Source organism: Notamacropus eugenii, chromosome 2 (assembly GCF_028372415.1).
Source record: "Notamacropus eugenii isolate mMacEug1 chromosome 2, mMacEug1.pri_v2, whole genome shotgun sequence".
In the NCBI taxonomy this organism is placed as follows: Eukaryota; Metazoa; Chordata; class Mammalia; order Diprotodontia; family Macropodidae; genus Notamacropus; species Notamacropus eugenii.
The window spans coordinates 28,759,867-28,783,729 of record NC_092873.1 but is presented as its reverse complement, the minus strand read 5'-3'; the positions used below and the strand labels follow the sequence as shown (position 1 = coordinate 28,783,729).

The following is a 23,863-nucleotide window of genomic DNA, read 5'->3' as shown; positions in this document are numbered from 1 at the left end:
TGTATTGATCAGAGTAGCTACATCTTTCAGAGTTGATAATACTGCTTTTACTCTTTATAATCTTTGAGGAATTTACAGTCTGATGTAGATAACATTGGCCTTATCTATTGGCAAATCTTAAGTATTTCGGAGTTATTTTTTATTTATCCTGTTGTTGCAATGGTATAAATAGTTCTCCAGGTTCTGCTCACTTCATTCTGCATTAGATCTTGTCAGGTTTCTCTAAAAATATCTCTTTTGTCATTGATGGGGATGAAATTACATAATTCACATCAAAGTACTTCGAGGAGACATTCACAACCTTTAATAAATAAAAGATACTAACCTTATCATTCCTTACAGTTCATGAAAATTTCTGGGGATAATGAAGGAATTACCTATGAACAACTCTGATTTCTCCAGCTCACTTACCACATTCTATGTTGCACTAAGGTCATTGAGAATGTATCTTATACCTCTGCTTTAAGAAAGTCTGTGTAATTGAGAACTGTCTATTTTTTCACCTTTGCATGACCATCACCTCGCATATACTGACAGCTGACTGTCTGTTCAATACACCTACCATAAGTGTGAATGTGAATATCACCAAAGAAATTTCCTAGATCTGTCCCTTTACCTATCTTTGTAAATCCCCTGATCCGAACTGCTCACCTTACTACCTTCCCTCCTCCACCTGTAAAACTATTTGATGGGGTGACAATTCCTACATCTAGGGCTGTCTATCTATTTAAGCCAGGATTCAATCATACTGGGTAGTCTGTGTCCCCATCAGCACTTATATCAAGACCAAATTTAAAATGGACAACAAGAGCAGCCTTGAAAGAAAAGTCACATGATGTTAACAGGTTTCTGGAAAGATTTCTATAGAAGTTCTTATTGTAGGTACAATAGTCCTAAATTTTCCCTTCATCTAGCATGAGACTAATTATAGTGTCTTGTCTAAACATAGTATCCCCAAAATTGTCATTGAGAGGGATCAGGGAAGGCTCTCAGATGGGTTTCCAATAGGATATGTTTCTCCCCTCCTCCCATCTTAACCAAGGCCAGACTACCCTTACTTTCAAGACCTGGAATGATTTCCAGTTTTTAGGGAAATAGGAAATAGCTCTCTTTCCTCAAACTATTATGGAATGCTGGAGGGATGTATGGAAAATCTAACTAATGTAAAAATCAGTCAAATCAATAAGCATATATGAAGCACACTGGCTATGTACCAGAAACTGTACTAACACCTGAATATACATAGAAAGTCCCAAACATGATCCCTGTTCTGAAGGAACTTACAGTCTGACGCAGAAGATATCAATTAAAAACTATTTTAAAAATACATTAAAAGGCAAAAGGTGATTAGGTTGAAAAACAGTTGTAGATTCACTGAAGTATACATACTCTTAAGGATACTCTTGCTAGGTACATATCCCAAAAGAGAGCAAAGGAAAAGCAAATGGACCCTTATATACATAATAGTTGTATCAACTCTTTTCACTGAATCAAAGAACTAGAAACAAAGGAGGCCACCACCAAATGAGGAATGGCTCAATAAATTATGGTAAATGATTGCAGTGGAATATTGTTTTACATCTAGAAATGACAAAAGGGATATTTTCAGAGAACCCTGACCAGACACCTATGAGCTAATGCAGAGTCAAATGAGTGGCACCTGGGGAACAATTTATACCACTTCAATTTATTTCATCCCAGCAGAGATCTCCACACCAAGACTGGAAGTCTTTATGCACAGTGTCTGAATAGGATGATGGTATCTCATGCAAAGCTGGCCTTACATGTGGGTGCAATGGGTGAATGGTTCTAGATAAGTCTTGTCCCTACAAAAATGTCTTCCATGTTGACCCAGGGTGTCTGAAATTACCCATAACTTACCCCTTAAGGAACTAAAGGTGGCTATTAACATGCTGATGTTACAACAGCATTGGGTGCGCCAAGCTCTATGGAAACTGGTACTGCTTTTTGTAGACAGCAATAAGCAACTTGTATATTAAGGAAAAATCTTTTTGATTGGTACATGTAATTATGAGGAGATGAGGTTAGTAGACATGCATAGGACATCTTATGAACATTAACTGCTACATACTCAAAGCCTATGGCTTTCAAATGGAGTCGCTGAGGCTTACTCATCCCAAGTAAATGACATTACACACATATATGTATATGTTAATACACATGTATGTATTTATTTCAGTGTATATATATTTGTATCTTTATGCATGCCTTTTTCACTTTAGCTCATTTCAATAAACATTAAGTATATATCTCCTGTATGCCAGGCACTGTGCTAAATGTGGGATTACAAATGAGAAAAACACAATCTCTGTCATCAAGGAACTTGTAATTCAATAGAGGACTCTTTTTGAACAGGGAGGGAAGGCCAACAGGGAGCATTATAAACACGTCATATATACACCAAAAACTGCCCCCGATACTGTTGGGTTTTTGGGTAATAAACTCTTTTTATCTTATTTCTTGGGTTTGCCTTAGAGACCAGGGTGAGGCCCTACCAAGATACTCTCTCTCTCTGTTTGTCTGTCTCTTTCAAACACACACGTGCATGCACACACATACATATACTCATGTATTATATACAGATATGTAGTTATACACATATGCACATGTACAACGTACACACATGTAGACACACATATATACATGTATTATATAGACACATGCCTTGACATACGTATGCACAGGTATTATATACACACATGTAATTGCACACACATATATACACATGCATTATGTACACACATGTAGTTAAGCCAAACATACACACCATGTATTCCATATTACAATACTGCCATTTTGGAGCTCAAAATCAAAACCCTCCTTCCAAGGATTTAATGGCTCTCTTATATCTATATGGGCAGGAGGCACTCTCTCTAACTGGATCCAAGGACACTGCTGGTATTCCTACTCACCTTTTCCTCTCATCTCCTTAGGGATCAGTTCCAAAGCCTGAAAGTCAGAGTCCTCAGATTTAAGACCACACAAGGCCCTTGTTACTCCTTTCATAATGGAGACAGGCTGGAAGGGACCTACAAACACACAGATGATACCTCATATAGAAACTGCCAGTAAAGAGATTAGTCAGTGGTCTCTGTATAAATGCAGAGACATAAGCTGGGTCTATCCAAAAGACCAAGATCTTTTCTTCTGATCTCACAAATGCTGGGCAGACAACTCTAAAGTTCTCATCCATGAGAATTCCTTAGAACTTCTTTCTCAAAGGGTCAGTGTCTCTTCTCTGCCCTCTAACGTTTTATTGTTTTCCTTCTTGTCCTTATTTGTAGGTTACTCATTTGTATTGGTAATGGCCTTCCTTCAATGAGCATTGTGATTAGAATGATGAGATGGTTTAGAATGACGCCAGCAGGAAGAGCAGCCTGCTTGGAGTCAGATGCACTGGGTGTGAGTTCTAACCCTTATTCACTGTATTCCCTTTGACAAATCACAGCACCTCACTAAGTTCTCCTTTCCTCGTGTATAAAACAGAGATAACAACATTAAATCTGAACTTCAGAAGAGAATATGATTACTCCTCAAACAGGTATTTTTGCTTATTGATCACACAAGTCATTTCATCAACCATCTTTGTACTTTTCAAATGCTAACCTCCACTGTTCCCCAGGCCTGGGACACACTGCCTCCTGACCTCACACTTTGTAGAATCTTTCTTTCCCTCCAAATTTGCCTTAAATGCCACCTTCTACATGAGGCATCTTCTGATTTTTCTAGCTGCTAGTGCTGTCTTCCAAATGACATTACATTTATTCTGTACATAATAGTTACAGATATACATATGGTGCCATCTTTCCCCTAGAGATTTAAATTTCTGGAGGGAAGGTAGGATTTCATTTTTGTCTTTGTTTCTCCACACCTAGCACAGTGCCTGGAACATATCAGGTGCTTAGTAAGTACTTGCTTGCCTGCACACACATAAACTACTTTGAAATATCACAGAAAAATAATATGCATATATATATATATGTGCGTATACATGTGTGTATGCACACACACATATGTATGTGGGGGGTTATTGCTATTCCTTGGATAGTTCTATGATTTATGATTTCTTCAACGTGGGTAATTCACCTCAATTAATAGGATATAAGTTATACTGACAAACCCAGCCCTCTCATTCTATGTTACTCTTCTCGAAAGACCTCCCATAAATTCCACTGAAAAAGAGCTCTACTCAACGTGCTGGGAATCTCTCCGTGTTTCTTCCTACATTGTTATGTAGGTGGAGCGTGTGGATTGTCCATTGCTTGTCTCTCAGTCTACGCCCATCTTCTTTCCAAATCATGTAACTCTTTGGTGATCTACTCCCCTAGGCATAATTCCTCATATTGCCTAGTACACCCTGTTTCTGACTATCAGGTAGCTCTCCATTCCTCTGCGGCTAACCTTCAAATGTAATTCTTTTGGAGACCATGGGATTCAGAGCAATATATCATCACTGGAAAAATACTGAAAAAAAGATTGTGTGTAAACATACTCATATTCGTGTGTATATACTTATATATATATATGTATATGTACACATATATGTATACACACACATATATACACACATATACAATGTCTACACATAATACATGTAATGTGTTTATATTGATTTTGAGTATGCATTTAATATGCATACATACACACAGACACATGTATGATTTGTGTAGGCTCATACAGTTTACGAGTATCTAAGGCTGGATTTAAACTCAGGTCTTCCTGGCTCCAGGTCCAGTGCTCAATCCACTATGCCACTTAGCTTTGATATACCACCATGTGCACATAAATATACATATTTGTATATGAAACTGTACTTGGAGTTAGGAAAATCTTGGTACCAATTCTACCTCAGACCCTTATCTGCAGTGTGACCATGACTAATTCCCTTCACCTCTCTGAGGTTCAGTATCCTCCTGTAGAAAATGAGGTCAGACTTGAAGGACTCTTGGGTCACTTTTTACCTCTACATATAAGATTTAGTGATCTAACTAATTACAGATCTCAACCCAAGGCACATTCTTTCTCCCCTTAGTTTTTCCTCCATTCATCTCAATTCTACTGAGTGAGTATAAAACTCTGGAGCTTTAACCTACTAGTACAATTTCATCTATAAACAGGAAAATCTGGAAAGACTCAGCATTTATAGGAAATCCCTCCTCCATTGGGACTCAGAGCTGGGCATCCTTTCTGACAGCAGCAAAGACTTTTGCTGATCACTCATTGTTCTGTTTTAAGCCTCTTTCAATGTGAAAAGCAGTTTTCTTAGAAAGTCATCCAAGTGGTTACAAGACTCTTCTGAGTTTTAGAGCAGTGACAGGAGACATCTTATTGGAGAAGAGCCAACAAAAGGGGCAGTTTCCTCTTGAATCAAATAATTCATAGTTTAAATAATGAGTACAGTAGGATTTTATAGTTTCTGCATTTTTCAGGCAACTATGGGACAGACTTCTATGTGGTTCTACTCTAAGATAATTTGCCAATGTCTACTTTTTCCTTCTTATACCATCTTCAATAATATCCTCTAGTGTAGTCCAAACTAATAATCTTATGTATGGATCTGGCCATTTAGCTTCACTGATCAAAAATCTTCAATATGTTGGTATATCCTGTCAAATTCAAAGTCTTCTCCCTGGCATTCAAGGCCTAAATTATCTGGTACCATCTTACTTTTCTTGCTTTATCTCATTCTCTTCTCCTCATCTAAGCCTGTTTTGCTCCACTCAAACCAGACTACTCTATGTCCTTCTATGAAAACACTTACACTTCTGTTCAGGCCATTCCAGGTCTCTGGAACTGTATCCTTGGATGTGTGTCCATATTATTCACATACAATATTTGTTGACATGGGAACGTAGGTTCAGTAGGAAAGTGTTGCTATTCTCTCAGTTGCCTTTTGGAAATTTGTGGGGTGGAGGGACAAGGGGGGATATTATTTTAAAATTCTTGATTTTTCCAAGCATTTGGCGTCATTCCCTGTTTCAGACATCGTTCAAATCCCCTGATTCTCTCCCAACTGTGTTAACTCTGGCATATATCTCCACCATGTAGAGTCTTGGTCCACTCTGAACTCTACTTCCACGTGTTATACTTTGGAGATTTTGATATTAAAGTCCCCAAATAGTGATTCCTCTGCCATTGACAGAGAAAAGAGTTAATAATAAAAATTTTAATATGTCTTTCCCATTTTTTTTGTCTGCTCTTCTCCTAGTTTTTAATCTTTACATACTCTTACCATGATCTGGCTTAACTGAGTTTCAGTACACTTCCTGTAAAAACTTATTTTTCCCTGCATTCAAAATTATTATCATATCAGTAGCCAGTATTTCCTTTCTATTACAATATAATACATTTCATTCTTTTAAATGTTATGTGAAGCTCACTATGTCCAAAGTCTCCTCACACTTCTCAAAATATTCATGGTAAATGGGCATGAAGTTTCTGCATAGTCTTCAAGGTTTTAGCTTTTCTTCTTTCCTCCATGTTTTCCACTTTTTTTTTTGCACTTACCTCGTGGCATAGAACAGAGAGAGATCGAATAATAACAATAGCAAGAATTTATATAGCACCTGAAGTCTAGTAAAGTGCTTTACAAATACCAAATTTTATCTTTAGAACAACCCTGGGAAGTGGATGTCATTGAGGTAGACAGGCATGCATGGCTACACACACGAGTTAAGTGACTTGTTTAGTGTCATACCTCCAGTAAGTCTGGATTTGAACTAAGTTTTTCTGACTCGAGGTCCAGCACTCTATCCACCATATCAACTAACTGATTCCTATTAGAGGGCATATTGATTTAATGTTGGGTCTTCCTGAGCTCTTGTTAGAGCTTCTTTACCTCCAAATTATTTGCAACATATGACAAAAAGCTATAATTATGCTCATGGTTGTCTCTTTGCAAATATTCCTCCTAAGTAATGCACGAAGAAGTGATCCACGAAATAATGTTTTTGATGAGCAGGAAGGGGACTAGGGAGGGAATAAGCCTTTATTTAGCATCTGCTATGTGCCAAGCACTGTACTAATCATTCTATACTTATTATGTCACTTGTTTCTCATTAGGCAGTAGGTGCTGTTCTTACCCCTAGTTGAGGAAACTGAGGCAAACAGAAGTGATGTGACTTTCCCAGGATCATATACTTAGTAAGTGTCTGAGGTTGGATTTGAACTTGGGTCCTCCTGACTCCAGGCCTAGTTCAAGGAAATCAACTAACTACATCAACTGTTGCTACAATTCTCTTTTGTCTTCTAGTATCATTTTTAGCAAATATGCCAGGACTTCTATGATTCAGTTCCTCTAGCATATTGGTCACTAGGCAAGGATCTCACTTTTATTGAGAACTAAGGTAAAGGTAATAGAAGGTCTAAAATTTGTGTGATTCTAGCACCCTTTAGGGACTTTAGTTTTTTTAAGTGCTATGATCAATGCAGAACCAGAAGGGACCCCCATAAGACTAGGAACAGGTTTATACATAATTTTTCTTCATGTGTTTCCATTACCAAGGGTCCTACTGGTCTACTTAATGAAGCTGTCTATACTGTGTCATTGTGACCCTTCTGAAATCCAGTTTTTAGTATGACAGAATTTGCCAAATCCTGCACTCTGTGTTCATGGCCATAGAGAACCCAGGGTCCCCCTCGTGCCATGAGGAGGGACCAGAGTGGAGTTTTTGGAAGGTTATTATTTTTCATGTTTGGACAGGGCATAGAGCATAGTAATATAGACTCTCATCCAGTCCATCTCAGTTTCTTCCCACCTGGGATGACATAGACAGGATCTAAAGCAAAAACAGTGCTGTTCTTGTGACCCTTTCTCTTCTATTTTTCCCCTACTTGGGATCAGGGGTGTGCTGGGGCTAGCTCAAACTGGCTCATGAGAGCTGGTTGTTAAATTTTCAGTGTTAAGTATTTACACCTTAGAAATCAGCAAATCAGGGCTTGTTGTTTGTCAGTCATCTGGAAAGTAATGGCAAAAATGCTGGTACATTTTTTCCCTATATGGCTGGTTGTTAGACATTTTCTGCCTGTCTGGGACCCTTTGGCTTGACGGTTTAAGTGCCACCTTGCTCAATTTTGTCAGTGATACCATGTTGGGGTTGCTAGGGGGCACAGTAGATAAAGCACCAGCTCTGAAGGCAGGAGGACCTGGGTTCAAATCCAGCCTCAGACACTTGACACTTACTAGTTGTGTGATCCTGTAGAAGTCACTTCACCCTGATTGCCTCACAAAACAAAAACCAACCAACCAACCAAAAATCACATAAATCATCAAACGAGCATTCATTCCTATGCTAGGCATAGTGCCAAGTGCTAGCTATGTTACTGTGGTAGGGCCTGCGTCACTGTAGCAGTCATCTCCAGAAGGAGTACAACAGAAGTGCTCACAAGCAGTTGCCCTACTTCACTCACTAGCTCAGTGATGTTGCTAAAGGCTTTAGTATTCTCCTTAAATAAAAAAATCTGTAAAACACTAGACTTAAAGCCAGTTGAAATTCTGCCTTAGACATTTAATAGCTCTGTGATTCTGTACAAGCTACCAGAGGCAAGCCCAAAAGAGGGTTGGTGCTAACCAGCATGAATCATTTCCCTGATGGAGAGGCAAATTAATCCCCCCTCAGCTCTCAGAAGGTAGAATCCATTATGACAGAAGAGGAAATCAATTAGAACCCTTTCCTTGGCTCCTTCTTGGGAAATGTGTGGGTATTCATGAATTTGGGACAATAGGGCCAGTGGAAAGCACATGACTAAAAATCCAAACAAGTGTTTATTCATTAAGAGCAGCAAGAAATAGCTGGTCTTTAAACAAACAGAAGCAAAAGGCCAGGGTAAAATTCTTCTTAAAATGAGGAAGCAGGCACCTGCCTCCCCAAATGCGTAAAGATCTTTGCACCAAGGGGGGCAGAGCCAAGATGGCGGAGTAGAAAGACACACATACACATAGCTCTGAACCCACAACACATCGAATGGCTAAAAGGAAGTAACTCACGGCGAATTGTGTACCCAGAGGCCACGGAACATTGGAGCGAGGGAGATTTCTGTTCCGGAGAGACCTGCAAACCTCTCGCGGGGAGTCCTTCGCGTTGCGAACTGGGCGCCGGGACTGGGAGCTGAGTGCAGGCCTGCCGCGGCCGCGGCACCGAGAGGAAAAGATCCGAGCGGGCTTCAGGGACGGGATCACCAGCAGCCGCACAAGTACCTCCACCCACAGGTGACGGGGGTCGGTGAGAGAGTCTCTTTGGCGGGTCGAGAGGGGAGTGGGGTGCCCCCATAATTCAGTCCCCCCGGGAGGTAGGAGCTGAGAGGCGGCTGCAGACCTGGGCTCCCCAAGCGGGCGGGAGCCTGAATCCATTGTGGTAGGTCTGTGCATAAACCCCCTGAGGGAACTGAGCCTGAGAGGCGACCCTGCCCATACCTGACCACCTGAACTTAATCTCACACAGAATAGCAGCCCTGCCCCCGCCAAAAGCCCTAAGGCTGGAAGCAGCATTTGAATCTCAGACCCCAAACGCTGGCTGGGAGGATCCGGAGTCGAGGTAAGTGTGAGGATAGAATTCAGAGGTCAAGTCACTGTCTGGGAAAATGCCCAGAAAAGGGAAAAGAAATAAGACAATAGAAGGTTACTGTCTTGGAGAACAGACATTTCCTCCCTTCCTTTCTGATGAGGAAGAACAATGCTTACCATCAGGCAAAGACACAGAAATCAAGGTTTCTGTGTCCCAGCCCACCCAATGGGCTCAGGCCATGGAAGAGCTCAAAAAGAATTTTGAAAATCAAGTTAGAGAGGTGGAGGAAAAGCTGGGAAGAGAAATGAGAGAGATGAAAGAAAAGCATGAAAAGCAGATCAGCTCCCTGCTAAAGGAGACCCAAAAAAATGTTGAAGAAATTAACACCTTGAAAACAAGCCTAACTCAATTGGCAAAAGAGGTTCAAAAAGCCAGTGAGGAGAAGAATGCTTTCAAAAGCAGAATTCGCCAAATGGAAAAAGAAATTCAAAAGCTCACTGAAGAAAATAGTTCTTTCAAAATTAAAATGGCACAGATCGAGGCTAATGACTTTATGAGAAAGCAAGATATCACAGAACAAAAAGAGAAGAATGGAAAACTGGAAGATAATGTGAAATATCTCATTGGAAAAACAACAGACCTGGAAAATAGATCCAGGAGAGACAATTTAAAAATTATGGGACTACCTGAAAGCCATGATCAAAAAAAGAGCCTAGACATCATCTTTCATGAAATTATCAAGGAAAACTGCCCTGAGATTCTAGAACCAGAGGGCCAAATAAATATTCAAGGAATCCACAGAACACCGCCTGAAAGAGATCCAAAAAGAGAAACTCCTAGGAACCTTGTGGCCAAATTCCAGAGTTCCCAGGTCAAGGAGAAAATATTGCAAGCAGCTAGAAAGAAACAATTCAAGTATTGTGGAAATACAATCAGGATAACACAAGATCTAGCAGCCTCTACATTAAGGAATCGAAGAGCATGGAATAGGATATTACAGAAGTCAAAGGACCCAGGACTAAAACCAAGAATCACCTACCCAGAAAAACTGAGTATAATACTTCAGGGGAAAAATTGGTCTTTCAATGAAATAGAGGATTTTCAAATTTTCTTGATGAAAAGACCAGAGCTAAAAAGAAAATTTGACTTTCAAACACAAGAATGAAGAGAACCATGAAAAGGTGAACAGCAAAGAGAAGTCATAAGGGACTTACTAAAGCTGACCTGTTTACATTCCTACATGGAAAGACAATATTTGTAACTCTTGAAACATTTCAGTATCTGGGTAGTGGGTGGGATTACACACACACACATGCACACACGCACACACACATAGAGACAGAGTGCACAGAGTGAATTGAAGAGGATGGGATCATATCACAAAAAAAAATGAAATCAAACAGTGAGAGAGAAATATATTGGGAGGAGAAAGGGAGAAATTGAATGGGGCAAATTATCTCTCATAAAAGAGGCAAGCAAAAGACTCATTAGTGGAGGGATAAAGAGGGGAGGTGAGAGGAAAACACGAAGTCTACTCTCATCACATTCCACTAAAGGAAAGAAGAAAATGCACACTCATTTTGATATGAAAACCTATCTTACAATACAGGAAAGTGGGGGATAAGGGGATAAGCAGGGTGGGGGGGGATGATAGAAGGGAGGGCATGGAGAGGAGGGTGCAATATGAGGTCAACACTCATGGGGAGGTATGGGATCAAAAGAGAAGAGAAGTAATGGGGGACAGGATAGGATAGAGGGAAATATAGTTAGTCTTATACAACACAAGTATTATGGAAGTCATTTGCAAAACTACAGAGATTTGTCCTATATTGAATTGCTTGCCCTCCAAAGGGAAGGGGTGGAGAGGGAGGGAGGTAAAGAAGTTGGAACTCAAAGTGTTAGGATCAACTGTCGAGTAATGTTCTTGCCACTAGGAAATAAGAAATACAGGTAAAGTGGTATAGAAAGCTATCTGGCCCTACAGGACAAAAGAGAAGACGGAGACAAGGGCAAGGAGGGATGATAAAAGAGAGAGCAGATTGGTCATAAGGGTATTTAGAATGCTTGGTGTTTGCGGGGGGGATAAAAAGGGAGAAAATTTGTAACCCAAAAATTTTATGAAAATGAATATTAAAAGTTAAATAAATAAATTTAATAAAAAAATTAAAAAAAAAAGAAATAGAGAACATGGAGGGAAGATTTGTTAAAGGAGTAAATCTGTAAGGAAAGTAAACTTATAAAAGATGGAATGAGGTGATGCCATGGAGAGGGTACTAGATTTGGAATCATTATGAGCTGAGTACAAATTCTGCCCCAGATAATGATTAGCAATGTGTCCATGATCCAGTTACTTAAACTTTCTTAATCCCAGTTTCCTCATCTGTAAAACCCGAATAATATATCCCACCTTCCAGAAATGTTGAAAGGATCAAATGATTTAACCTGTATAAAGTACAAATCTAAATGCTTTCTATAAATGCTAGCTGCAGTAGCAGTAGTAGTAGCCGTAGTAATAGGAAGAGGAGGAGTTGGAGAAGGAGGAGGAGTAGGAGCAGGAGGAAAAGAAGGAGTAGGAGTAGTAGGAGTAGTAGTAGGAGTAGTAGTAGTAATAGTAGTAGTAGTAGTAGTAGTAGTAGTAGTAGTAGTAGTAGTAGTAGTAGTAATAGTAGCATCAGAAGTAGGAAGATTACTACTACTACTACCACCACTACTACTAGTAATAAAATGAATAAGTATGTAAAAGCAATATATCTGTAAGTAAGAAAAAAGTAAACCTTATAAAGAGAGTAAAGTAGTAATAAAATTACAAAGCATGGAATCTTGCTTTTCAAACAAGGAAGATCAAAACATATAAATAGAAGAAAAGCACAAAGTCAAAACTCCTACATCCAAAGCCTGCAAGAAAAATATGAATTTCTCACAAACCCTGGAAGAACTCAAAAAGACTTTTGAAAATCAAGTAAGAGAAGTAGAGGAAAAATTGAGAAGAGAAACGAGAATGATGCAAGAAAATCATGTAAAATGAGACAGCAGCTTGCTAAAGGAGACCCTGCCCCAAAAGAATATTGAAGAAAATAACACCTTAAAACACCCAAATGGCAAAAGGGGTTCAAAATGCAAATGAAGAGAAGACTGCCTGAAAAACAATAACTGACCAAATGGAAAAGGAGTCCAAAAGTTCCTGATGAAAATAATTCCTTAAAAATTAGAATGGAGCAGATAGAAGCTAATACCTTTAGGAAAAATCAAGAAATCAGAAAACAAAAGAAAAAGAACCAAAAAAAAAATAGAAAACAATGTGTAATGTCTCACTGGAAAAACAAACAACCTATGAAATTGACCTAGAAGAGACAAATTAAAGTTTGGTGGACTACCTGAAAACCATTATCAAAAACAAAATAGCAAAGACATCATCTTTCAAGAAATTTTCAAGGGCAACTGCCCTGATATTCTAGAACCACGGGGTAAAATTGATATTTAAAGAATCTACCAACCACCTTGTGAAAGAAATCCCAAAAGGAAATTCTTAGGAATTTTACAGTCAAATTCCAGAGTTGCCAGATCAAGGAAAAATCTTGCAAGTAGCCAGAAAGAAACAATTGAAATATTGTGGAAATACAATCAGAATAACACATGGTCGAGCAGAGATGTTGTATGTTCAAGTGGCTAGATCTTGTGTTATCCTGATTGTATTTCCAACAATACTAGAATAGGTAATCCAGAGATCAAAGGAGCTCTGGGATTCACACCAAGAATCACCTGCTAAGGAAAACTGAGTATAATATTTCAGAGGGGGAAAATGTATATTCAAAGAAATAGAGGTCTTTCAAGCCTTCTTGATGAAAAGACATTTTAAGGTTAGAATCCCTAAATGCGCTGAAGAGAAAATTTGACTTCCATATACAAGAATGAAGAGAAGCATGAAAAGGTAAATAGGGAAGAGAAATCACAGGGGACTTACTAAAGTTGAAATGTTTACATGCCTACATGGAAAGATATTTTGTAACCCTTGAGAGTTTTCTTAGTATTAGGATAATTGGAGGGAATATTACATATATACATATAAATACATATGTATTTATGTGTGTATATCTGTGTGACATGTGTGTATATGTGTATACATACATATGTGTATATATGTACATATGTACATCCATATAGCCATCAGATCAATACCCATCTGAGAGCATGGGACTGGCACCCACCATAAGACCAATGGAGACCCTGTGCAACAATGTATCGAACAGACCCCATATCAAGCAGAAAACAAGCCCAATGAGAAGACATCAGTTATTCCAGAACATCGTAATTGTGAGCTGCCACTCCACAGCCCCACACTTTCCCTGGCAGATTGCACTTCAGGTCGGATCCTTATATATCCCTCCTCTTCCCAATCATGCTGTGTATATATATATGAGAAGATATGCCTTGGTTTTTGGGGTGGGGGTCTATTAGGACTTTTCTTACCATGTGATTTAATTTCTTTCCCTTGAAATAGCTGTGTCCTCAGGGAAGGCACACGACCTGTACATTACAGACCTTCACCAGCAAATATGCAGGGGTCTCTTTCCCTTTACTTCTCCCTCTCGAGCCCTTCCTCCCAGGCCTGTCTCTCTGCCCCCTTATCCCCACCGCACCCTCTTTGAGTCTTCTCTGAGTCCCCTTGAAGCTGGTCTTCCCTTTTTCTCCTCAGAGTCCCGAATGCATGGTGGTGCCGCTGCTGGCTCTCTCGTGTGTGGCCGCCTTGCTTTTCAGACAGGTGACCCTGTGTAGTAATGAGACAGAATGGAATCTGGAGTGACCTGGGCTAGGTCCCCACCAGTGGAGGCTCTACAGGCACTGGCTGGTGAATAGAGTCACATGAGGGACTTAAACTCACCTCTGTCTTTAGATAGCACATTCACATGTACTATCCTGCCTGGGGAGCTCATCAGGGAGTCAGTGTGCTAAGAAAATAACCCTTCAGTTATGTAATAAAGATGATCTCCCCAGAGATGTTCTGCCTGAGACCTGGAGATCAGGACTCAAACCAGTTATCATTTACTTGGTGCAAAATTCACTTTTATCTTTCTTGATAGTGACCTGCAAGGACTAGGATTTGATTTTGCCAAAAGTTGACAAATGTGTGGATTTAGAAGTGGGATATCAGCTGTGTGACTGATAAAGTTTTGTAAATGATGTTGCAAAAAATAAAAAAAGAAAGAAAAAGCCTATTCTGTAATTGTCGCTTCCTCTCAGAAAAGCTCTGATAGAAAGAAACAACAGTGTCCCATAAAACCAGAGCATACTCTCTCATAGAGACACAGCATGAATGGGAAGAGGAGATATGGGAAGGGATCGCACCTAAACGGCAAACTTGTGGTAAACAACAAATCATTGTTGAGGTCTTCAGCCCATGATGGATTTGCGTTAAGAAATACTGGACTGACAGAACCACACATGATAACAGACCTATAGGAAGCCATCCAAGACCAAGATGTTGGAAATATGTGCAGCTTGAGAGTTTTTAATATTGCCCAGGATCACAGGCACATCCCCACAAAGCCCTGGAAAAACATATTGTCTGTTGAGGATATAGCAGAATTCTTTGTGAACAGAATCAAAGCAGGGATGGAGAATGGACCAAGAGAGCCCTGAAAACAAGAGAACCCCTCATCAGGTGCAGAGAAATGGTCAGAGCAAGGTGAGGACTCAGAAGAGAAAGTCTTAGATGAACGTAAACTAAGTTTTGTTGCCCATTACCCAGGGAAAATGGGATAAAAGTAACCAAAGGCAGAAAAAAGACAGAGCTGCCCAATTCTTACTACCTTACCTTTTTCTCTTCTTGAGAAACCTTTGAAGAAGGACAGAATGAAAATGGCTAAGTAGAAAATTTATAGAAATTAGAAAATATATACTATATATTCATCAATGCTTAGAAATCTATTTCATTGGCAAATAAAAGAGATCAAAGAGATCCTTGATGGATTCAAATCATGTAGCCTAAGAAAATTGCATCCCTCGGAACTGATAGAATTGGTAGGTGAGATTGTTGAACCACTGACGGTGATAGTTGTAAGAAAAGGCCTTGAGAAGAAAACGTTATGTCCTTATTTGTTTTTAAAAAGGAAAAAAAGACTGGAAAAGATCTTGATTGGTTTTGAATATTGTGCTAAATCTTACAGGACTAATTTCAATATGTGCAGGCTTACCCTTATGTTTAAGAAATAAAGTTCGGAGGTACTACGTAATTAGCAGTTTGCCTGGAAAAAGATCTGAGGGTTTTAGTGAACTTGTAATGTAAAAAGACGTACAGCTTCTGTGATAAGGATGTGATGGTCCCCTGTTCAAGGACCAAATATAGTTTAGCGTTCCTTTCTGAACCCCACATTTTCAGATGGACATGGATGGGCAGGACAGTATCCAACATGGGCAATTTCCATAATAAATAGCTTGGAGCATATGCCTCCTTGAGACTGGTTGAACAATTGGCTGAATTGTTTACCCTGGCAAGAGAATACCAAGGAATAACTCTCTTTAAGTACTTGAAAGGCCTAAAATATAGCAAAGAAATTTGATGTATTCTGTTTGACTCCCAAGAGCAGACCTGCGAGCAGTGTATACATTAAGCCTAAATTTGAATTTGTTCTAAAGAAAAATGCTCCATCACTTAGAGCTATCCAAAAGTGGAGTGGCTGTCATTGTGACTAATGCAAGTTCTTACTGGAAGTCTTGAAGCAGAGGTTGACAGTTAAGTTTCAGTGATCATCCTTTTTCAAGTATGTAGTTTGAATTAAGTAGTCACTTTGTTTCCTTTCAACTCTGAAATTCTCTGATTCTCCCTTGACAATAAGTGCTCATGACAATGCACCTGTCAACAAGATGTTTTGAATAGTTCATTAAGGGAAGTGTTGGTGAGGTTCAGGGTCAACCTTCTTTACCCAAGGAACCTTTGAGTCTGTTAGGATATGTCGTTGAAGTAAAACCACATTGGCAGAGAACTGAGGTGGAGAAACATGGGAGGTTTTGGTAAATGCTCAGGTGACTAGTTTTTGATCTTGTATAATTCCTGAAAATGGAGCATCTCAAAATTGTGTTATTGGAATCATTTCAAGAGTGAGATGGACAGTGTGAGGGTTGTTTGTTTTTTTTTTTTTTTTTTTTTTGAGAATACTCAGTAATATCTGCTTAGTTCATCGTGCTTTAGTGCATGATGGAGAAGGTGCTTCTGACTGTGTTAGATGTAAAAAGGCTGCTTCAGGAATTGGTAGTCAAGGATGAGTGACTGCATAGTAGATAAATCTGTTGCTCCAAATAGTTGCCATTTTATTATCAGTGAATGTCATCACAAGGTAGTGGTGAAAAGCACTGGTTTACTTAAAATAGAAAAATAATTCAGTTGACATTCTGGTAGTCTTCCGAACTTATTAGCAGCAAATGCGAGTTAGATGCCTCTTTGGGTAAGTCAGAGGGGACTGCAAAGAAATGACAAAACAAACCATACACAAATTGGACACATTTCAAGCAAACTTTAGTGGGTTGAAAAGTGAGGATTAACCCTTGGTCTCCCACAGATAGGAACGGGGTTCTCAAAGTGTTTTCAGTTCAGGGAATGTGGCTCTAGGTCTGAGGGGGTGTCTGGCATTAGACCCGCTACTGATCCCTAGTGGTATAAGTGCTAATGACACACAGGAAAATCCCTGAAGCTTGCAACAGTCTAATGGTGGGCCTTGGTTCTTTTTCTCTATGTAGAAATAATGGCAACACTGATGATGATAACAATAACTCACATTTATGTAGCAATAAACTATGTGCCAGACACAATGCTAAGCACTTCAGGAGCAATTTACGGTTGCTTCATTTGATTCTCACAACTGTGGGAAGTAGCTGCTATTATCACCCCCATTTTAAAGTTAAGATAATAAAGGAAAAATTATTTGTCCAGCATCACCAGATCAGACAAAGACAAAATAAAAGGCCTTGGAAAAATATTAATGTTAGGTAGGAATGGTGGAATTTAATTTTATAATTAATGGTCAATTCATGAATAATATTCATGTTACAATTTCGCATTCCTTCAGTAAGTTCCAGGGGAAGCAGTATCACGGATTGATCTCTGGAGCAAGAAAGTCTACGTTCATATTCTGCCAGTAAAACACACTAGTCATGTAACTACACCTATGAATCCTCTGGGCAATATTCTATGATCATAAATTGGAAGACAATTGCTGATCCACTGAATGGTAGAAGTTTTCTCTCTGAGAGTTCCCTAATTAACTGCCATGAAGGAAATCCAGACTCAAACACAATACAGCCTCATAACTTTGAGAACTCAAATACTAAACACTCAAATAATGAGTAACATATCTTTATTTTTCTGTATTCATATGCATATAACTTATTCTAATATGAGATTTTTCTGACTAAAATAATAGAAATAATAAGGCATTTATACCTACGTATGCGTACAACACACACACACACACACACACACACACACACACACACACACACACACACACACACGAAATTCATTGATTCCGTACTTGACAATGAATTTATGTACCTCTAATTGGGGCTGCTAGATGGTGCAGTGGATAGAGTACCAGTGCAGGCATCAGGAGGACCTGAGCTGAAATCTCACTTCAGACACTTGATACTCAATAGCTGTGTTACCTTGGGCAAGTTACTTAACCGCAATTGCCTCATCCTGGGTCATCTCCAGTCATCCTGATGAATATCTGGTCACTGGATTCAGATGGGTCCAGAAGAGAAGTGAGGCTGGTGGCATACACAGGGCTCTCTCACTCAAAACAAAGTCAAGTGCAAGTCATGCCATTATTTCTCTGATGGCATGGTCTTCTTTGGCAATGAAGGAGGAATACACATCTACCTCTAATTACTTCTACTAAATATGTTTGTGTTTCTGTGTATGAGAAATCACCAATTTTATTTCCCCATCCTTTGCATTAAGCACCACTATGTGCTAGACACTGTGTTAATCTCTTTGCTAATATTTCCTTTGATCCTCACAACTGTAGGAGATTGGTAGTTTTATTTTCATTTTACTGTGTCTTGCCCAGGACACAGCAGTAAAGGACCCGAGGACAGGTTTGTACTTAGACAGTCTTGACTCCAGACCAGCTGCCACCTAGTTGCCCTCATTTCATAGAATGGTAGTTTGAACAGAAAAGAAGGAAAGCTATCTTTTACAAAGCAAAGTATAGAAGCACAGTGATTTTGGTTGTTGATTTCCCTTCCTTTTGAAGGAAATGGGTGTGGAGAAGTATTTCACTCTTTTATTCATAAATAAATATGGGAAATGAAAAAAAAGGCATTAATGAGGAAATCTCTTTAAGTAAGATGCATACACATGAGCACAAAGATTGCTTTATACAACTTTGGATGATAAAATTATATGTTTTAATAAATATCCCTTCTTATTTCTTACTGGAAAGAGAACTCAGATTTTTAAATGAAAGCACTCTCCCCCCCCCCATATGATTTTAGGACTTTTCTTAGGAAATACAGGAGATCATTGCTGATTATCTCTCCTGCTAGAAGGCCCCCACACACACACCGACAGAGTGAGCTGAGTTTAGCCATTGAAAATTTATGTGAATGAGAGAAAAGAAATAGGACATAACATAATCTTTTCACTACTGCTTTTAAAAAGGCTAGGTGAACCTACAGGGTGAGAGGAAGGGAACATTTTGATCAAATACCTAATTGAAGAATAACACATTATCTACGGAAACGTTTGTCATTACTTCAGCATCTCTGGTCTTATCCTTGAATTGAGGTTGAAAATTGAATTCCATGCAGAGAAAATATGCATGAACACATATATGCAGCAGACGTGCATATTTGTGTATGTCTATATGTTTATGTGTGGATATAGGTAGATACAGATGTAGATACAGATTAGATACAGATATAAACATAAATATAGATATAGATTTCAGATACCCATTACATATGCATAGGGATAGGAATATAAGGACATGGATGTAGATACACATACAGATATGTGTACCATATATACCAATATGGACAAAGATACAGATGAGATATCGATATGGACATAAATATAGGTATAGATTAATATAGATATAGGTACAGATACAGATTGGATATATATGTAGAAATAGGACCATATACAGATTAGACACAGATATCGATATAGATATGAATACAGATACACTGATATAGATGGGAAGATACAAACAGATACAGTTCAGATATAGATTTGGACATGAATGTATATAGATAGATAGATAGGTAGGTAGATAGATAGATGGAGATAGATATAGCTGCAGACACAGATTGGATGGACATTGAAATGAAAACATAAGCATATTAGAGAGGGATATAGATATGGACATGAGTATAAATGTACATACAGATAGGTATAGCTATAGACACAGAATAGGTAGATATGGAAATAGAAACATAAGCAGATTAAACAGGGATGTAGACACACATATAGATAGGTGTATGAATATAGATACACTGATATAATATAGAGATACATATAGATACAGATATAGGTTAGATATAGATATGTATATGCATATATATAAGTGTATATATATATACATACATCTATACATATATATATATATGTATGCATGTATAGATGCAAAAATTATCTTGGAATTGAAAGAGCTGGGTAATAGGGTAAATTCAGGAAAACACATTAACACCAAACCCTTTCAATGCCCATGTCCCAAGGGAAAACATCAAACCTTCTCTCAGTCTTTACGTACTGAAGGTTATGAGTCTAGTCCTGTCCCAGGCCTCAGCTTCAGGGGAACATGGAAGGTTAATAACTTGCTCCTCTGCTGACCACTAAAAGTGGCTCACCTTGCTGTCTAGCTCACTTTTCTTGATCACCTCAGATACACGGAGGGATTGGGGTTTCTGTCACCAATACTCCCAACTAGGATGGCGGGGTGTTCTTGGACAGAAGGAAAGTGGTACAAGCACTTCTCAAGCCAGGTGCATCAGGAATTGGGGACCTCTGGGAAGTGAGTCAGTCGTGCTGCCTCGGTGTTATTCTCCTGGCCTCACCAAGAGAGGAGGAGGATTCTCATAGGCCATGAAGTCCTAAAATCCAAGAGGCCTCTGCTAGGATGCCAAAGGCCATGCCATTGTTTTCCCCTGCTTTAACCTCCTCCTTCAAGAATCCCCAGCATCCTTGTAAAACTCCTTCTTGGTCATCTTGGAGATGAATTACACCAAGGAGAGGATCGTGTGTGTGGCGCTGGGGGTGAGAGGGCAGATGACCTAGCCTCTTTATCTCTCCTCATTATCACCCCCAAACCTGAAGATTTCAAGTACAGAGGGCATCTTTTGATTTTGGGAGGAACCAACTGGCACCTCATTGGTCTGAAGTGACTAAGCAGAATGCTGCTTACAGCAATTTGGGGCAGAAATTGTGGGGGCACCATAGAAATGGCTATCTGTCCAGGGTCTAGGTGTGCATGGTGGTCTATGACCCTTGTGCTGCTCACGGTCTCTTCCTAACCACAGAAGAAAAGCTGTGGAGCAGGGGTTGCAATGAGCAGGTGCAGCTGGGACACGGTGATACCAAGAAAGCGGAAGCCCCCAAACTCATGGAAGTCCGTAGCAAGGAAGTGATGGTGTCCGCTGGCTGTGGGAGGAACCACACTCTGACTTTGACAGAAACTGGCTGTGTGTTTACTATTGGAGAGAACAAGATGGGGCAACTTGGCCTTGGACGACAGCAATGCCATTCTGAGCCCTGCACAGTTAATGAACAACAGCCAACCAAACAGGAAAATGACTTGTGGCGATGAATTCAGCATGATAATGGACTGCAAAGGAAAACTCTACTCCTTTGGGTGCCCTGAATATGGTCAGCTGGGACACATTTCTGACAGGAAATTCATTGCCCGGCCTCAGAGGATAGTATGTGACTGTGAGTTGGTCCCCTGCTAGTTGCCATCTGCATTGAAAAGACAAAAGATGGACAGATTTTGCCAGTCCCCAATGTCGTTGTCTGAGATGTTGCCTGTGGCGCTAATCACACTCTGGTTCTAGACTCTTAGAAACGTGTTATCTCTTGGGCGATTGGAGGGAATGGCTTGCTGGGCCATACAGAGCACAAGGATGTCCCTGTGTGGTGAAGCTGTTCAATTTCCTGGGCCGGGAAGCCAGGCAAATCTTCACTGGCTACCCCTGCTACTTCAAAGTCAGTGAAGTTGGTGGCTTGTTTTTCTGGGGTGCTGCCAACACTTCTCTGGAGTTCACCATGTATCTCAAAGCTGCTCAGGACCTCTGTCGCTGGAGAATTACCAACTTAGCTTGTGGGAAGAGTAGTATTATCCTGGCTGCAGATGAGAGTATCATCAGCTGGGGCCTGTCTCCAACCATTGGTGAATTGGGCTACTGCTATCACAAGCCCAAGCCTTCCACAGCTGCCCAAGAAGTGGAAACGCTTGATGGCATTTACACAGAGTACATTGCTATATGCTACTCACACCTTTTGGTGAATGGGAGGGAACAGAGGGAGACTAAAAATTAAAGTCAAAACAACCTCCCTGAATATAATTCCTGCATCCTCTCTTGATGCTGGGGGCAGCAAGGCTGCCACCAGGCTCTCCACGCCCCTCCAGGCAGTCAGCATTGTCAGTGTGCCCTGGAACACTAAGAAGGCTGATGAGACGAGATTCCTCAGTGAAAAAGTCGCAGATGCTCCTATTTGTTAGTCTTGCCAGGTTCACTTTTATAAGCAAATTCAACATCAGCTACCTTTTTACTGTAGAATCTCCGAAGTCTTTCTCTCCCCCTTTCTCTACTTTCTCCCTTCCCCTACCCCAAATGTTCAGTTAAAATATTTGCTTTCAGTTGAGGACTTTAGGATTCCCAAAATAGGCACACAAAAAAACAAAAAACAAAAAGTAAACCCCTGTTCTTCCAAGACCATCTTTGTTAAAATTCCCACTTCCAAGAAAGTCTTGTAAAAAAAGACTCCCTCTTCCAAGTGCGTTCTCTTGCTCCAAATGGAAAGAGATTCTGCAGAGGTTCTTTGCAATTAAATATACCTATTCATGCAAGTTTTCCTTTCATATTGACTCCAACAATGACGTTGTGCAGGGCTAGCTATTGTGCTAACAGCCTAACAAGTGAAATTTTATTTATTTTCCTAAGTAGGAAGTTTTTCCTACGACAGACATTTAATCATAGAAAGAACAAAATAAAGCTTTTCCAAAGCGTTGAAAACAACACTGACTTATGACAAAATATATGGCTACCAGTATCCTGTGACTTTTAAGAGATACTGAAAGATCATTGCACTCAAAATCCATGCTCCTGTCTGCCAGCTAAACGATTTCAATCTATTATTTTTCAAGAGTCACAGAATCAATATTGGAAGGAAAACCCAAAGTTTCTCCCAATGAATTCATACAACTCATCAACAAAGAGAGTTTTCAAGAACTTCCCCAAATGGTCAGAAGCACAATGAAGAGGAATCTCTGTGGTTTCCTACTTCATCAGTACTTGAACTGAACCTGCCCCTTGATTCCAGGCCACAGCCGCCCTTAGCCACCTGTCCACCTTTCACCTCCAATAACCCCCACTTCATCTGTCCTCTCGTTCCCGCAGCAGTCTCCTGCTCAGCTACCTAGTCCCCCGGCCTCATTTCCCTCCACCGCCAAACCAGCCTCAGCCCCAGAGGCTGCACAGCCTTCACCACCCCCATGACCACATCATCCTCCTCTCATGTGTGGCAGACCCACCACCAGGACTCAGAGGCCACCATTAACTGCCAGATCAAGCTGGAGCTCTATGCCTCCTGTGTCTACCTGTGCATGTCTTACTACTTTGACCCATATTATGTAGCGTTGAAGAATTTTGCCATTTACTTCCTCCACCAGTCCCACTAGGAGAAGGAGCACGCTGAGAAGCTGATAAAACTTCGGAACCAGCACAGTGGCTGCATCTTCCTGCAGGACATCAAGTAACCCGACCAAGAAGACTGGGAGAGTGGACTGAATGCAATGGAGTGTGCTGTGTACTTGGAAAAAAAGTCAGTCAGTCGTTACTGGAATTGCACAAGATGACAAATGACAAGAATGTCCCCCATGTATATGTTTTCCTCAAAACCCACTACCTGGACCAAAAGGTAAAGTCCATCAAACAACTGAGTGATCACTTAACCAACGTGCACAAAATGCCCCCCCCCCACAGCCCCTCTCCCCATTCCGTCAGGACGGAATATCTTTTTGACAAGCACACCCTTGGAGACAGTGACAATGAGAGCTAAGTCACATCTGGCTCCCCAACACCTGGAAACTGTGGGCATGACTCCTCCTGTATTTCAGGGCACGCAT

General features: G+C 40.1%; 2 pseudogenes; both read left to right on the top strand.

Annotated features, from left to right (window-relative positions):
• Positions 1-13,712: 13,712 nt before the first annotated feature.
• On the top strand, positions 13,713-22,376 carry LOC140522563 (protein RCC2-like; annotated as a pseudogene).
• Positions 22,377-23,230: 854 nt separating this feature from the next.
• LOC140524820 (ferritin heavy chain-like) lies at positions 23,231-23,862 on the top strand (annotated as a pseudogene).
• Position 23,863: the final 1 nt, after the last annotated feature.